This window comes from Eumetopias jubatus, unplaced genomic scaffold (assembly GCF_037043125.1).
Source record: "Eumetopias jubatus isolate StellerSeaLion01/CBP00866 unplaced genomic scaffold, mEumJub1_p1.0 scaffold_8, whole genome shotgun sequence".
Lineage (NCBI taxonomy): Eukaryota > Metazoa > Chordata > Mammalia > Carnivora > Otariidae > Eumetopias > Eumetopias jubatus.
The window spans coordinates 104,528,309-104,547,548 of NW_028274814.1; the positions used below are offsets into that span (position 1 = coordinate 104,528,309).

The 19,240-nt window shown below is 34.2% G+C and overlaps 1 protein-coding gene across 1 annotated transcript in view; it reads left to right on the plus strand.

Moving 5' to 3' along the window:
- The window catches only part of PTPRQ (protein tyrosine phosphatase receptor type Q), a 188,802-nt gene that overhangs the window by 82,457 nt on the left and 87,105 nt on the right, over positions 1-19,240 (plus strand). The gene's annotated exons all lie outside the window — the stretch shown is intronic.

Consider the following 19,240-nt stretch of genomic DNA (forward strand, 5'->3'; position numbering starts at 1 on the left):
TATTATATATAATATTTTCCATTTATATATTTTAATAAATTATCTATATTAATATATATTTTACTCTCAATCCTCTTCTGCAAAGTCCTGACCACAATTCCCCTAAGAATGATTTAAGAAATTTATCTGTCATGTATTTTAGTTGAATCCCTATTTTGTGGACCTCTCTGAGCAGTGCAGAGATTACTGGGCAAACTGTGATTACAACTAAATTTGATTTCCATTTACCAGCCTTTTAAAAAAATAAAATATTTATATGACTTAGAATGCATACCATTCTCTAATACCATTTAATAGACTGAATGTGGGTGGTAAAGTTTTTCTCAGGGTTGCAAATTAATGCAATAATTCAGAAGTTCACTTTTTCCTTTGTCTGCATCCCACTGACTTTTTTCTCCTTATCCATCACATCAGTTGAGAAGTCAAGCATGTAGGAAAATTGCATGATCCTGTTTGTTCTTAAGCAAGTGAATTGACACATTCTACTTACCAGTCAGTAATTGCTGAAAGCATAAAAGCCATTATAGTTGCCTGTCACAGATCAGAAAGAAATAGCTATTAGCATTGCTACTCTAATTGAAATTTAAGTATTTTACAAAATATCCCTCATACAGACTTAAGTATTAAACATAATACTTCTCTTAAGAGTGAACATCAGGTGAAAAGTACCTTTTACACTTGTAGTGTGGAAATTTGACCAATATATACTTATTTAATGCTTACTATTTGCAGGCTCTGTGTTTGGGGTTCAAGATTCAAGTTTGAATCCCAAATAGCATCAGTGATCTCTGCTGTGTGCATCCAAATAACTCCATTATTGTAAAGACATATCCAATACATATAAAGCAATTAAATATAAAACTGTATTAATATGTTAATCAATTGTGTGGATTGAAGATTAAATCAAATAGGAAATAGATTTTATTGAAGGCAATATTGAAGATTAGAAATAGATTTTATTGAAAGCTATATTGAAGAAATGGAATATGAATTAGATGTTGCTCACTGGCAGCTTCAGAATTTCTTTGTAGAAGAAGCTTAGATTAAGTAACCTAGTGGGAAATGATGATATGGTCTTGAACCCTGAATTTCATAGGCAGTTACACTAGTGTTTACTTAGATTATCTGATACAGATCAATAAAATAGCCAAGTTTTTGAAAAATCCTTTTTTGTTGTTCCTCATTGTGCAATGAGAAAATGTCATACTACATGTCATTCTTCATTTTATTTGATCTATACGAATGGTAGGGAGAACGGAAGATTATGGGTATTCTGAGGCAGTCATGGTAAGCCACCCTGTGACACCATCACTATTCACAAAAGTAGTGAGATTAATAGAAGGAAGTAAATATGAATTCCAGGATAAACCAAGAGAAAACACACAGTGGGATAAAGGAATGGGGTCAGGCTGAGGGGCAGTTAAGTGTCTGCCTTCCGCTCGTGTCATGATCCCAGGATCCTGGAATTGAGCCCTGTGTGGGGCTCCCTGCTCAGCGGGAGCCTGCTTCTCTCTCAAATCTCAGCCTGCTCTCTCTCTCCCTATCTCTGTTGCTGTCTCTGTCTCTGTCTTAAATAAATAAATAAAATCATTAAGAAAAGGGGGGGGTCAGGCTCAGGTGGAAGCCTGACTAGAGTGGGGTACATTGTATTGGAAAGAGTGTAGGAGGGGAGGTTGAATAACTTAAGTGGGCCTTACTTTGCTCTTGGTTTTGCATATTTGTAGCAGAAGTTTGAATATAATATCATGGAAAAATGAGAACTCTGCTAAATTTAAAATAGGAAGCAACATAAGTAACTCTAAAAATAGTGATTGTTTTTTGACCATTGTCCTAAAGACTGCAGTAATTTTTAGAAGAAGAATTTGTTCATTACATAGTTACTGAGCCTCCCAAGTCACAAAGAATAAAATCCACAGTCATGTCAAGGCCCATGGGGTCCTTTTTTAACCCACCATTCTCTTCCCCTAGCTATGTATTGTCTCCTCCTTTATCCTTTGAAAATTTATCCTCAAATGCCACCACTTTAATGAGGATCTGATTTATTTATAATTGAACCTCCTCCCAGCTAGAATTTTGTGTCCTCTTTATCTGCTTTACTTTTCTGTATTGTACATAGCGTTGTCTATGGATCCGTCCTCATTACAACACATGTTCCATGAGGATAGGGATTTTTCTTCGTGTATTTCACAGCTATTTCCAGTGTTCAGAAATGTGTCTGGAATACAGTGATACTCAATAAATATATTATGAAAGATTGAATGAATCAACCAATCAATCAATACACAGTCCTAGAAAAGTGATAAGCACACAGTAAACACTCAATATGCATACTTTGGGAGCCTTAAGTAGAAACTTACGGTTATAAAATTATTTTTAGACAATTATATGGTAAAATATCTAAGAAAGGTGTGTCTTCTGGAATATATTTTTTAATTAAACTTCTTATTTTGACATAATTGTAGATTCACATGCAGTTATAAGAAATAATAGAGAGAAATCCTGTGTTCCTTTTAGGCAGCTTCCCCCAATTTTAACATCTTGTAAAACTTTAGTATATTATCAAAACCGCCATATTTATGTGAATGCAATCAAAATAGAGAACATTTCCATGAGAGTAGTCCCTCATGTTGCCTTTTCACAGCCATACCCAAGTCTGGTCCACCCTCTTGCTCCTCCCCTCATCTTAAGCCTCTGACAACCACTGATTTGTTCTCCATCTTCTATAATTTTGTCATTTGTGATTGATATGTTCATGTGATTGTCTTCATTAGCTTGTTAATATGGTGGGTTGGATTGACTGATTTTCTAATATTGAACAAGCCTTTGGTCTTTGGAATCAACCTCACTTGATCAGGGTGTATTTATTTTTATATATTACTGATTTCTATTTGCCAATATTTTGTTAAGGCTTTTTGCATCTATATATTTATGAGGGATATTGGTCTGTAGTTTTTGGGATTTTTCCCCCCACTGTCTTTGTCTAGTTTCAGTATTAGGATAACACTAGTTTCATAATATGAATCTCTTCTAATTTCTGGAAGAGAATTAGTACTAATTCTTCTTTAAACATTTGGTTGAGTTCTCCATTGAAAGTCTCTGGGCCTGGAGATCTCTTTTTGGGGAGATTTAAAATTATGTTTAAGTGCTCTCAGGATACAAAATTGGAACTGAAATGTGATACCAAACCAGTTGCAGAAAGTGGTACTTCTAAATAATCCATTTGTCAAAAAGGAAGTCACAAGAGAAATGAAGAAATATTGTAAACTAAAATATATTGAATTGAAATAAAATGAAAATACAATATGTCAAAATGTGTGGGACACAGTTAAAGCAATGAAGAGAGGGAAGTGTATAGCTTTGAATGTATTCATTGGAAAAGAGGAAACATCTCAAATCAGTAATCTAAGGTCACCTTCCCCTCCACTACAGTCTAGAAAAAGAAAAGCCCAAAACATGCTGAAAGAAGGAAGAGAATAATAAAAATAAGAGCAGAAATCAGTGAAATCAAAACCCATAAAACAACAGGAAAAATCAGTGAAACAAAGAGCTGGTTCTTTGAAAAGTTAAAATTAACAAACCTCTAGCAAGGCTGGCAAAGCAGAAACAAATTACCAATACTTAGGAATGAAGCCACTGTAGACACTACCAACATCAAAAGGATAATAAGGAAATAATAGCAGCAGTTTAACACACAAAATTTTGCACCTTAGGTGAAGCAAACTCTTTGTTCCAAAACCGCAACTTCCACAGCTCACCTAGTATGTGAATAGTCCTATAATTATTAAGGCCATTACATCTGTAATGATTTCCTGTGACCCACTCTGGTAGGGAAAGGGAGGGCACTTCTCCATTACTGGCAGGTGGGAGTAGAAATCCAGGTTCCCCCTCGCCCTCCGCTGACACACCAGGGAAGGATCCTGAGTGGGCACAGGAAAGAGGGCTGCCCACTAGGCCTCCACTGGGGAGGCCTCTTGGCCCTAGCTGGGAAGGCTAGGAGTTCCTCATGACTGCCCCCACATGGTTGTCCACTGACATGGTGGAGGGGTCTTATTTCTGGAAAGGGTAGAAGTTCTAGCTTCTTATTTTGCCTCCTCCAACCTCACCCTATCAAAGATGGTTGAGGTGCCTCAGTACCTAGGGCAGAAGACTAGGGAGGGAGTGGGGCCACAGTTTTCTTCTGTGGTTTTGGGGTAGAGCTGTTATTGTCTAAAAGTTTTGTCTCCCTAGGCTATACTGTTTTTTGGCTGGAGAGAGCAGGCTTTTATTAGGGCTTTCTTGGCTTGAGCTAGTTGACATTTCTGGATTGCTGGCTTTGGGGATATATGAGGCAAGAAGAAAACCCAGAGAACTCACCAGTGTGCTCTTTCTTGGGTCCTGATTTCCCTAGTTGCTCTGCCTTCTCTCCACCTTTCAGTGTCTTTATATTTAATGTCCATGGTTTTAGTTGCAGATAGTGGAAGGAGTAGGGAGAATATATCTACTCCATCTTCTCCAAAGCAGAAGTTCATATGTTTAATCGTTCTAAGTAAGCATCTTTGCTGCAAGCATTTTCACCACGATCAGATCATTTCCACCCTGTAAGGCAATTTTGCTGAAAAAGATAAAAATAATGGGTTGACAGTTTGGTTTGAAGATGGTTTCATCAACTGGTTGACAGTTTGGTTTCATTTCTCTATTGATACAGTACTCCCATTTTTAATATATAAATGATATAATATAAATGCTATAAATGATATAAATCTTAGCCAGCTCCCATAATGGTCTGTAGAGTGGCATAGAGTTTTGAGCCCACATTTCCCATGGAACTTCAAAACATCTATCAGTGGACATGCAGCAAACAACGGTGTGGAAGGTTTTCCAGTGCAAGACAAAGCTCACTTACAAATATGCATCCTAGTATTTGGAAACTGATATATCTTTTAGTGAAGGAAGAAATTTTAGCAAAAAAAGAAAAAAATAAGATGCTGTACATGAAGATGAATCAGCAAGCAAAAGCATGTATGATATTATGAATGAAAAACGTTTTGACAAGTGCTTAGGTACAATCAAAAAAATAAAATCCACTATTTGTGCAGTATTGCCATGAATCTACACTATACATTTTGAATGTATTCAAATATTTAGTATTTTGCAATAAAGTCTTTCAAAATTTGTCATTCATTTTTAATGTTTAATTATGTCTTTTTAAATGAATATCCCTCTTTTATTTTTCATGATTTTATCTTTTATGGCAGAATTGTCTTACAGCCAATTAGTTATGCAGCAAAGATGCTTCCAACAAAAATGCTTCCAGCAAAAACTCTGAACACGATGTTTAATATCATACCCGGTACCCTTTTTATCCATCTACTCAGGATGATGGTATTTAATACATATGAAGTAGGATGGTAGGGACTATGGGAATACCATGATGAAACAAATTTATTTCTTGTGCTTTTAAAATTTAGAATCATATAATTTTATATTTTCATTGGACCTCAGAGATAACCTCATTCAGTCATTTCATTTGGCAGACATGGGAAATGAAGCACACAGGTTAAGTGTCTACTAAGTGAGCTATAACTAATTATTAGCAGAACTTCCACTGATCCAGAACTCCTTCTACTAGAAAGAGTTACCCTTACCTTAGAAATTCAATGAATCATTTGAATTTATTGGAATTAGAATAGTTTTCTTCCATTATTTCATAATATCTCAATAGAATTGTTATGGGGTGGGGAGATTGAGGTCCATTTTATGAATTTTCTCATTAATTTGTGCAGCTATATTTATGATGTAACTATATACATACTTTTGTCCAAATATGGATTTAAAATTCAGGAAAACTCAATTTCTGTCATCAGATATGTACTTACCTATAATACCAAAAATACTATAATACTAAAAATACTACGTAAAATACTGAAGCCATTCTGGGAAATTTTTAGAGTTCCTAGACATATATCGCATTTTTTATCCTGGATCAGTTCCAAAGGTGTAATATTTGCCATTGTGAAATTGTCTTAGGTATCAAATTCTAAATTATAAATTTAAAAGTCCTTTTAAATGTAATTCCGTTTGTAAAAAATGAATTTGTGAAGAATGCTTAATTCTCCTTGACCCCATCGATGCTCTAATACCTTTCATTAAGTAGACTCCAGGCATTACTCCTTTCTTCATCCCAGCTCCAGCTAAAGACAGCTGTTCTTCAAGCAGCACTTTTATTAACTTATTTAAGAACTGGGGCATATCTTATTACCCTATTTTCCATTCTTGTCCTATGCAGCTGTAGCTGGTACTTTTCATAACAGCCTCTACATATCAACCTCCTCCCCATTTCACTCCATTTTTTTTCTTTTTCTCTTTTACTTTCCTTTTTAAGTAAATTAAGGATGTGTGTGTGTGTGCATGCAAGAGCCTTCTTATTTCTTTATCTATAGTGACCTATTACTTGAAAGCTTCAGGAATGTGCCTGTTGTTTCTGTGAGATTATAAGCTTCAGGGAAAACCATTTATGAATGGTGTAAAAACTCTGACATATAAAACAAATGACTTTTAATGATAGCAAAATTTCATTAATAATGCTACATTTAGACTCAATTTAAAAATGGTGCAATATGAATATAGAGAAAAGGCTTTGAACAAATAGAAGGTTGTGTAAATTATTGTTAACCTCAACTCAGTGAATTTCAAACATTATGAGTTCATTGTGTATAAGAAAATAACTTTTGGTCAGGAAGCTATTTTATAAAAATAAGGCATGCATAAATAGCAGCCACTATATGATTAAACACTTTCAAAATTCAAGTAAAGAAATAATGCTTCTTAGTATATTAATGTTATCATTGTAATTTGAATTTTCACCACCCTAGTATTCATTGCAACCTCAAATAAATCACCCATTAGTTCTGTGTCTGGATACCTTATTATGAAAAATTATTACTTTAAAAACAATTTGCAATGTTAGAAAGATAGTAACTATTATTCCGTATGGATCACAATAATGAAATCTATACCAATTAAAAAATACATTAAAAATCAGTAGCCTAATTTTCTGGTTTGTTACTAATTAAATTAGCCTACTTTAGAAAGGATTTTTTTAAAAACCAAGATCCTGTTTGTAATTTTTTAAACACAACTACATTAATATTTGTTATGTAGGAAAAGTCTAACATTTTTAAAGTTTAGACTTAAAATTTAAAACTAACTTTGTATTTAGGATGTTATTACAGAGAAATGGCTAACTGTATAAGACATGTTCCTTGAAAGCTGGATAGAGTGCTATTCTCACAAGTACTAGTAGGAACTTTGCCTGAAGATTGAACAATTGCCAGAAGATTGTTGAAGTTGAAGTATTCGTTGACTACTTGGACTAATCTCTAAGGCTTCTTCTCTAGTATGGATATATGAAAACTACAGTAAATCTTGTTTTATTCTACTAACACCTAGATTTACAAAACATTAGCTAGAAAGTATTCATGTTTAGTATTTTAAATTTCTGTATAAATGTAATATATAACATATTTTGAATATTACTGCTACACTTTTATGGGAAAACTTTTTTCTTTTCATGTTTTTATGTTTTCTTTTTTATGTTTTTTACTTATGGGAAATTATTTTATATAAAATGAAATGCACAGAACCTAAGTGTACAATTCACTGGTTTTTCACAAATGCATACCCCCATGTAACACCACTCAACAACATATGGAACATTTTCATCTCCCACAGAAAATTCCCTTTGACACCCACTCTCCAAGGCAACCACTGTCCTGATTTCAGTCAACAAAAGTTACTTTCAGTTGTTCTTGAGCTGTATGTACTCTTTAATTTCTGGCCTGTTTCTCCCAACATAATTGTGAAACTCATGTTCTTGAGGGTTTCAGTAATTTGTTCTTTTTTACTGTTGAATAATTTTCCATCATATGAATATGCCATTATTTGTGTGTCTGTTTTTCTGGACATGTAGGTTGTTCTAAACTAAGTATTATGAGTAAAACTGCTATAGAAATTTTGTTTAAATATTTTCTTGTGGAGTTGCTGGGTCATAGTCTAGATATTTGTTTGTGTTCAAGAAATGCAGTTTTCTAAAATGGTTGTACTATTTTAAATACGTACCTAACAGCAATATATGAGAGTTCTAATTACTTGTCAGTATCAGCAGAATTTGGTGTTAACAGTCTTTATAATTTCAGACATTCTAGTTCTATCTTATTGTAAGTTTTATTTTCTTATCAGTGATGATTAATGATATTAAGTCCTCTTTTTATGAGTTTGACTTTTTTAGATTCCACACTTATCTTTATCTTTCGGTATCTGGCTTAGTTCACTTAGCATAATGATTTTGAACCTTTCTTCTTTTCAAATATAATCATTTATAGTGCTGTCTCCTCCTGATAATTTTATATCAAAAATTTTAGTTTCTTACTTCCAGATAAAAATATTTTCTAATTTCCTTTGCAATTTCTTCTTTGAGCCATAGGGTTGCATAAAAATATGTTTAATTTCTGATTATCTGGGACTTTTCCAGATATTCTCATGTCATTGATTTTTAATTTATTGCTATTATTGTCAGAGAATATATCTTTAAGATTTAATCTTAAAAAAATTGTTGAGAAATTTTCTGTCACTCAGCATACAATTTATCTTGTTGAATATTCTTCCATGCACACTTGAAAATAATGTATATTTTTCAGTTGTTGGCCATAATGTTCTCTGTATTAGTTCATTGTGTTTGCAAATGTTTTACAAATCTATATCCTTACCACTTTTTAGCCTAATTATTCTATTGATTATTGAGAAGGGAATGTTAAAATATACCACAATGATTGTGGATTTATCTGTTTCTTCTGTCAGTATTTGGTTCATGTATTTCAAAGTTCGTTTTTTTTTAAACACATACATATTTATGATTGTTATAACTCCCTAACTGACCCTTTAATCATTATAAACTCTTTTATCTTTGGGAATACTCCTTATCTTAAAAGTTCTTTTGTTTGATGTTAATATAGGCATATGCTCTTTAGTTTATTGTTTGCATCATATATCTTTTTCTATCCTTACTTTTGAATTATTTGTATCATATTTAAACTGTGTGCCTAGGGACAGCAAAGTATGCCTCTTGTGGACAGCATATAATTGGGCCTTTCATTTTTATTTTGACTGACAATCTCTTCTTTTTATTTTTTTTATTTTTTTACTATATAAGAATTTTTTTATTTAAATTCAATTAGCCAATGTATAGTACCTCATTGGTTTTTGATATAATGTTCAATAATTCATCAGTTCAGTATAACACCAATCTCTGCTTTTTAAATGGAGCATTTAATCTATTTATATTTAAAGTCATTATTAATTTTGCTGAGTTTAGTTCTACTGTTTGTTATTTGTTTTCTCTTTGTCTTATCTCTTTTTTAGTTCCTCTCTTCTTTCTTGCCTTCCTTTGCGTTAATTGAATAGTTTTAGCTTTCTAATTATTTCATCTGTTGTATTTTTGGCTGTACTTCTTTGTCTTACTAATATTTAGTGGTTGCTCAAGGGGATTACAGTGTGAGTTTTTAGTTTATTATAGCTACTTAATATCATACAACTTCACATAAAATATATGGAGTTGCAGGGGCGCCTGGGTGGCTCATTTGGTTAAGCATCTGACTCTTGATTTTGACTCAAGTCAAGATCTCAGGGTTGTGAGATCAAGCCCCATGTTGGGCTCTGCACAGGGCGTGGAGCCTGCTTAAGATTCTCTCTCCCCATCTCGCCCTCCTTCTCCCCTCCCCCCACTCTATGGAGTTGCAAAAGTACTGTTCCATGCATTTTGCTATACTTTGTGCTATTTATGTCATGCATTTAATATCCATATATTTTAAATAATTTACATATATGTACATTGTAAACCCCACAATTTATTGTATTGTTTTTACTTACCAGTAGATTTAAATAAATTTAGAAAAGACCACATATCTTTTCTATGTAATTACTGTTTTTGGTGTTCTTTACTACAGTGTCATTTCATCCAGTGTCACACACCTAGTGCCATTTCCCTTTAGCTTTTTTAAGACTTTCTTCTAGTGCAGGTGTGCTCACAACAAATTCTCTCAGATTTTATTTACTTAAAAATAGAATTATTTTGCTTCCATATTTGAAGAATATTTTCACTGGATATAAAATTCTGGGAAGTTAGTTTCTCCCCACCCTCCCCCCAGGTATTTTTCCCTTTAAAGATATCATTCTTTTGTCTGTGATACATGTTATTTTTTTCTGGCACTTCTCAAAATCCTTTTTCTTTATCTTTTCTTTAAAGCAGTTTATCAGTGATATGGCTAGTGTACTTTTTGTTGCATTTGTTTTGCTAAGGGTTCATTTAGCTTTTTGTATTGGTAAATTAATATTTTTCTGAAATTTGAGAAATTTTGGGCCATTATTTTTTCAAATATTTTTCATCCCTTTTCTATCCTATTCTGAGACTCCAATTATAACCTCTTGATATCATTCTTTAAATGACCGAGGCTTTATTAAATTTTTTCACTTTTTTTTCCTATGTTCTTCAGATTGGAGTTCTGTTGATGTTTTACCAAGTTTATTGACTATCTTCTTCCATTTTTACTCTGGTGTTAATTAAATCCAGTGAATTTTCATTTCAGATATATTTTTAAGTTCTAGAATTTTTATTTAGTTCTGTGTTTCCTTATCTCCATTCCTCTGTTGAAATTCCTTATTTGGTTTCTAATTGTGATTGTGTTTTCTGTTAAGTCAAAGAAAATACTTATATTGTTTGAAATTCATTTTCTTCTAATTCCTTCACCTGACTTATTCTGTGATCTCTTTCTATTGAGTAGTTTTTCCTTCTGTGAGTCACATTTTCCTTTCACTAGTAATTTTCCTGCCTGCCCAGTAATTTTTAAACTTATATTGGACATTGTTGGTGATATTTTGCAGAAACTCTGGATTTTGCTATCTTGTTCTGAAGAGTGTTGGTTTTTATTCTAACAGACTATTAAATTACTGAGTAGTAATTTTGTGAATGTGTGGTTTTGATTTCTCCAATATTTACAGAGGAAATACCTTAATCCTGGGATATAGAGTAAAGGTAAAGGTATGGGCCCTTTTAGGATTTTAATATGAGGTCTGTGCTCTTTACCAATCCCTTAATTTGGTGGAATTGAAACTCCAAATTCTGTCTTCTCTGCACTGGAAAGCAACTAAAATTTCTACTCAGTTTTGCCTCTGTTTCTTTCCACTATGTTCCTCAGTGTGTCCTTCATACATCTATGATTAAGAGATTAGCCAAGGATTTCAGATGAGTTTAGACCCAGAATTTAGGTCTAACCCCCCTTTGGCTCCCTCCTTTTCCAACTGCTTTGGCAGTCTCACATGCCATTTCCTAATGCCTCAAGCCAAAAGCTGTTTGTATGCTTCTTTGTTTCCTCCAGTGTGCATAGTTATTATCTTCAAGAGAATTAGTCTGGTACAAACTATTCCTGTACCATCAGAACAGATCCTCAAACTTACTGTGTTTGGGCACTGGAATATTTTGGTATTTTGCTCCTTCTGCAAAATTATTTTTTGCATGGTTTTGACAATTCTAGTCATGCTGAATACTTTGATGTAAAAATAGCCTTACTGAATATTTTGTGATAAGCACACAGAGGGGCGTTTACATTGCAATAATATACATGACTCTAAAATAAACAGTATATATTTTTGTTCTTAAAAATATTTTGGCAATCAGGGATTTTTCTATTGGCTACTTTATTTCAGGGAGTCCCCAGTCTCACTCCATCCTTTCATCCTTTCTCCTCTCTTGGTTGTTTCTCTTTTCATCTCTCCTTTGATTCTCTCTCTCTCTCTCCGTGTGTGTATGTGTGTGTGTGTCACAGAATCCCAGAAAACTCCAAATTCTTCCTTTTCTTTTATAGAGCTTTCCCCAAACTTCAGAACCAGGACTCCTTTTGTATATTTTAATCTATCAAGGATTTCTGTACAGCCACAATCCTTAGAAAACAGGAATGGTTTCAAGTAGCATTTGATTACAATCAGCACTGGTGACACTTGTTCATCAATCAACATTGGTTACAGCATTGGTGACACTTTCTTCTTGAAATCGGTACATGCATCCATCCATTCATTTGCTCATTTATTTGTTAAACAAATATTTCTCAAGTTTCAATATAAACCAGACATTATTGACTGAGTTTTTTATGATTTCTTTTTCCCATTCTACTTCATTGCCCATTAACTACTAACGTGACAGAGACTCAGTTCTTTATCATCTGCTGTTGTGATACTACATATACAAATACTCCCCTTAAATGTTTATTCACTCATGATTTCCAAGCTTATATATACTTATTTATCCCAAATTGGCTTCTCTTGACCTCTTAGGCTAACCCAATCTTCTCCTCCCAAGATATCTCTATTCATGTTAATAAGATACGAAACTAACATATCCATCCTCAAGCAAATCCCCACAAACCAGTATCTTTCCCATTTCTTCGTTAGTGTCAATGATTCAATTTCATCTCCAGGTGTTATAGGGTTGTTCTTAATAGACAACTAACTCTGCTATATAATTACTACCCTAAGAACTACTTCAGATAAATAATTTCAAATCAAATTTGTCATTTTGATGGACATTCTCATGATTTGGCTTGGTATATAGAGCTGTCAAACTAATGACTTTATAAAACAAATCAACTCATTTTCCCTCCAAACAGAACATATATAACCCACTTTTTTCAGTGATGTCCAAAAACAAAAGTTTTAGTGAAATATTTTTATAAATAAGTTATGCATTCAGTAATACTTGACTTAAGAACTAATATTATTATAGCTAGGATCCATAGAGTTTTGGATCCCTCAATTGTCCATTTATACATGCATTAGGACAGACACTTAAAAATTTTTATGAAATTTTGTCCTGCTTTATACATTCTCAGTTTTCTTTCTTTCAAGTGGAATATTTAAGATGATTTTATTTGGCACACTAATACGAGTGCATCAACCCATGTTCTCAGTTTCATAGCACCACCTAAAATCATGTTTATGTAGCATATTTTGATAAATTCTAGCCTAGCTACTCCAAAATCTATTTCTGGGTTAAACTAGATTGCTAGAGAGAAGAATGCCTGAACTGAATAATTAGAACCTCTAAAGAAATAGTTTTACTAAAACATGTTTGATACTCTGCTCACATTGAGAGACATTGTAAGAAAGAGCCAAGTTAAAGATACTTAGCATTTACTATGTAAGGATGTTGTTGAAGATATTGTTCATTAAATTACATGGAAACCTGTTTGTTTGATTTTTTTTTTTTTTTTGAGAGGAGAGAGAAATATATCTTTCATCTCAGTACCAGAGATTATGGTATTTTCTTGTTCATTTAATTTGTCTTTATTTATAATCACAGAGATTTAAAATCTTGAGTTTTTCCTTTGTATTGTTTTCTATAACATAGAGCCAAGTCATAGACTACCTTTAGGAAGTGTATGATATATGTTTTATCTATTGATCCAATTCCTGGGTTCATTCCATGTTTTACTCCTATTTCCTCTCTGCCCAATAAATAAGCACATTCTCCTGGTATTCTTTGCCTTTTTTAAAAAATCTATTACCAATTATTCTTTGTTATTGTAACCTGCATTGCACTGCATATATATATATATATATATATATATATATACATATATATATGTATATATATATATAACATCTAACCAGTTTCTATCAAATTATACTTTTCCTAATAACTAGCTACATGGAGGCTCAGGCTTTTAAGTTTATACTTTACCAGTTAATCTCTGTTGATCTCTATTGCTTAATAGAGACTACCTAAACTCACCTCTCAAACTTTCAATGCCTTTCAGTAACACAACACTTGATGGCCCCCTCTTTTTTTATTATTACTTCTTTAAACTTTCTTTTCTCTGGTCTAGTATACTTTCCAGACTTTGACAATTTGTAGTTACTTACATCTCTCCTATACCTAATGTACTTAAACATCTCTTCTTCCACATATCTACTGATTCTTAATTTTTCCTTCAAATTATAGCCCTCAGATATTCTCTTTCCTTGAAACTTTCCTTTGGGCATCACCTATTTGTGGTGGTTTCTATTAATTAAATTACTTTACATATATTTATGAAAAGCAGCTTATTCCCTAAGACTATAATAACTTGCCCACGCTGTTCAATGCGAATGATCAGTAAATGTTACTGATTAAATTCAAGTTAGTGCAAAATTTATATCTACTATGCTGAAATTTTTTTGCACTCAACTTTGTAGGAATTTCTATTTTTATATTGATTCATACTATATTAGTGTTGGTAAACTGTAATTTTATTTGTATATGCTCATATCATATATCAGTACTTTGTGTTTCTAAAAGGATTGTAGATTATTTAAAACTAGTAGAGACAAAAGTATTCTTGATAAACTAGGAAAGATTGTGTTGGTACTTTCTTAAGTTTTATAAATATAATTGTTCAGGCATCTGTTTTGTTTAAAAGAAAGTACATCTGTGGTTGAAGATAAAAATATATAGTCATAAATAAAGAATTAAAGAAACTTGGTCTTCTGTGTTAGTATACTTAATCAGGTCAGTGAGAAGTCAGTACAAACCACTGTAAGAATCTTATCATGGGAGGTTGGCAACTTCTAATAACTGATATTCAGAAGTTCAGAGAATAATTACACTTGATACACATTTTCATCTCCTAAGTGGAACCTACTAAATAGTCACTAAAAACTGACATGCATTTAAACCGACAACAAATATCACTTATATAGTTCTACGGACTTTCATTTCAACCATGATGAAAGTATTCCACAGATAAGAATAATTTATGAATAAAAATGTAATTTACGGAATACCTTGCCAGTGAATGTTGATCGCTTCATCACAGTTCAGTCATGTTTAGAAAATCTAAGCAAGCTGTGTGATTACTCCAGGAAGCATGGAATGATGTGTTCAAATTAGTACCATCTGTGGATAGAAAAAAATTGAGGTTTTTAGTCATTCTTAAGGAATGGAAATCTGATTCTCCATGCTAAAATGAGTGTAATCCTTTTTGTATCTGTAATTCAATAGGGCAGTTGCTTTGAAATAGTCTAGTTCAACACACAGTTTATCAAAAGAGAAGATACTGCATATAAATGCTGGTCTTTTATGAGTGCCACTGCAGTAGCCTTGCTATAAAAAAAAGTCTATGAGTTATATATTTGGCCTCAGATTAGATTTATTTTCGGTTTATCTTTCTAAATACATTTGATTGGAAAATGTGGACAAACTTTTGTACTACTTGAAAACCAAAGGACGGTTTCAATGAACCATAATTTATTCATATAGTCAAACATAAATTATTTATATAGTCAACACATATAGATACATTGAACAATTGTAGCTAAGCAATACAACACTTATTGAGTGCCCATATGTGCCAGACACTGTGTATCTGTGCAGGCTCCATCATTATGCCTGTCACATGGAAGGCAACTCAATTGTTGTTACTCTTCCTTTAGTCAGGTTACACATAATTCTTCTTGTTTCTTTGTCAAGTGAAAGAACTCTCCTTTTAGACCTTTATTTCTCTGCAGTACTTATTTGGAAAACACAAGAGTCTGTGGACCACTATTAATCTACTGAAAATTTTTATGCATAATAAATTTTGCCATTAAAATCTTCATTCCTAAAATCTGAACATTGGAGGGGGAAAAAAGTTGGTCATTGAACAACAATGGGCATTTAGTCATCCCTTCTGCTGAATTGGGAAAAAGATAGTCTATTCTGCCTTCTCCAGTTCTTTGGATAACTAATGCATCCCATTTTCTTCCCACTTCTAGTTGCTTAGTAAACCCTAGGTAAAGGAAATTGAAACATGGAAGGGGTGTTTGGTGGTGGACTCAAAAGAGAGGGAAATGTCTGGATCATACTCCCTGACTCCCATAGGGAAAGAGCAGAGTCTATGGTTTTAATGCAAATGAAAAGTCTATATTAAACTTCTCAAGTATCCCCACTAAACTTAAGATAAGACTAAAAATCTTGAATCCAGTCCAGAAGGCTGAACATTATCTGATTCTGAACTACATCTCTAGCTTTCTATCTTCCTATACATCTCCTTGTGGACCCAGCTATGTTCCTTAAGTGCTTCTTTTTTTTACAGGGTTTTTAAAAATTTGTTATTGTTATGTTAATCACCATACATTACATCATTAGTTTTTGATGTAGTGTTCCATGATTCATTGTTTGTGTATAACACCCAGTGCTCCATGCAGAGTGTTCCCTCTTTAATACCCATCACCAGGCTAACCCATCCTCCCACCACCCTCCCCTCTAGAACGCTCAATTTGTTTTTCAGAGTCCATCATCTCTCATGGTTCATCTCCCCATCCGATTTCCCCCCCTTCATTCTTCCCCTCCTGCTATCTTCTTCTTCCCTTTTTTTTCTTAACATATATTGCATTATTTGTTTCAGAGGTACAGATCTGTGATTCAGCAGTCTTGCACAATTCACAGTGCTCACCATAGCACATACCCTCCCCAATGTCTATCGTTCGAGCTACCTCATCCCTCCCACCCCCCCCAAGCAACCCTCAGTTTGTTTCCTGAGGTTAAGAATTCCTCATATCAGTGAGGTCATATGATACATGTCTTTCTCTGATTTACTTATTTCTCTCAGTATAACACCCTCCAGTTCCATCCACGTCATTGCAAATGATAAGATCTCATTCTTTTTGATGGCTGCATAATATTCCATTATATATATATACCACTTCTTCTTTATCCATTCATCTGTCAATGGACATCTTGGCTCTTTCCACAGTTTGGCTATTGTGGACATTGCTGCTATAAACATCGGGGTGCACATACCCCTTTGGATCCCTACATTTGTATCTTTGGGGTAAATACCCAGTGGTGCAATTGCTGGATCATATGGTAGCTCTATTTTCAACTTTTTGAGGAACATCCATATTGTTTTCCAGAATGATTGCACCAACTTGCACTCCCACCAACAATGTAGGAGGGTTCCCCTTTCTCTGCATCCCCGCCAAAATCAATGCACAGAAATCAATGGCATTCCTATACACCAACAACAAGACAAAAGAAAGAAATTAAGGAGTCGATCCCATTTACAATTGCACCCAAAACCATAAGATACCTAGGAATAAGTCTAACCAAAGAGGCAAAGGATCTGCACTGAGAAAAATATAAAATACTCATGAAAGAAATTGAGGAGGACAGAAAGAAATGGAAAAACGTTCCACATTCATGGATTGAAAGAATATTGTGAAGATGTCAATGCTACCTAGAGCAATCTACACATTCAGTGCAATCCCCATCAAAATACCATCCACTCTTTTCAAAGAAATGGAACAAATAATCCTAAAATTTGTATGGAACCAGAAAAGATCCCGAATAGCCAGAGGAATGTTGAAAAAGAAAAGCAAAGCTGGTGGCATCACAATTCCGGACTTCCAGCTCTATTACAAAGCTGTCATCATCAAGGTAGTATGGTGCTGGCACAAAAAGAGACACATTAGATCAATGGAACAGAATCGAGAGCCCAGAAATGGACCCTCAACTCTATGGTCAACTATTCTTTCACAGAGCAGGAAAGAATGTCCAATGGAAAAAAGACAGTCTCTTCAACAAATGGTGTTGGGAAAATTGGACGGCCACATGCAGAAGAATAAAATTGGACTATTTCCTTACACCACACACAAAAATAGACTCCAAATGGTTGAAAGACCTCAATGTGAGACAGGAATCCATCAAAATCCTAAAGGAGAACACAGGCAGCAACCTCTTCGACCTCAGCCGCAGCAACTTCTTTCTAGAAACATCGCCAAAGGCAAGGGAAGCAAGGGCAAAAATGAACTATTGGGACTTCATCAAGATAAAAAGCTTCTGCACAGCAAAAGAAACAGTCCACAAAACCAAAAGACAACCGACAGAATGGGAGAAGATATTTGCAAATGACATATCAGATAAAGGGCTAATATCCAAAATCTATAAAGAACTTATCAAACTCAACACCCAAAGAACAAATAATCCAATCAAGAAATGGGCAGAAGACATGAACAGACATTTTTCCAAAGAAGACATCCAAATAGCCAACAGACACATGAAAAAGTGCTCAACATCGCTCAGCATCAGGGAAATCCAAATCAAAACATCAGTGAGATACCACCTCACACCAGGCAGAATGGCTAAAATTAACAAGTCAGGAAACGACAGATGTTGGCGGGGATGTGGAGAAAGGGGAACCCTCTTACGCTGTTGGTGGGAATGCAAGCTGGTGCAAGCACTCTGGAAAACAATATGGAGGTTCCTCAAAAAGTTGAAAATAGAGCTACCATATGATCCAGCAATTGCACCACTGGGTATTTACCCCAAAGATACAAATGTAGGGATCCGAAGGGGTACGTGCACCCCGATGTTTATAGCAGGAATGTCCACATAGCCAAACTGTGGAAAGAGCAAGATGTCCATCAACAGATGAATGGATAAAGAAGAGGTGGTATATATACACAATGGAATATTATGCAGCCATCAAAAGGAATGAGATCTTGCCATTTGCAATGACGTGGATGGAACTGGAGGGTGTTATGCTGAGAGAAATAAGTAAATCAGAGAAAGACATGTATCATATGACCTCACTGATATGAGAAATTCTTAATCTCAGGAAACAAACTGAAGGTTGCTGGAGTGGTGGGGGATGGGAGGGATGGGGTAGCTGGGTGGTAGACATTGGGGAGGGTATGTGCTATGGTGAGCACTGTGAATTGTGTAAGACTGTTGAATCACAGATCTATACCTCTGAAACGAATAATGCAATATATGTTAAGAAAAAAAAAGGGAAGAAGAAGATAGCAGGAGGGGAAGAATGAAGGGGGGGAATCGGTGGGGAAGACAAACCATGAGAGATGATGGACTCTGAAAAACAAACTGAGGGTTCTAGAGGGGAGGAGGGTGGGGGAATGGGTTAGCCTGGTGATGGGTATTAAAGAGGGCACGTTCTGCGTGGAGCACTGGGTGTTATGCACAAACAATGAATCATGGAACACTACTTCAAAAACTAATGATGTAATGTATGGTGATTAACATAACAATAAAAATTTTAAGGAAAAAAAAACCTCAGTCCATACCCAGGGAAGTACATAAGATTAAATGGGCATACAATTTTCTTTGTACTAGTGTTTATATATGAAGCCAATGTAAGTTTATATGAGATTCTTATTAGTCAGTTTGGGAGCACAATTGGGA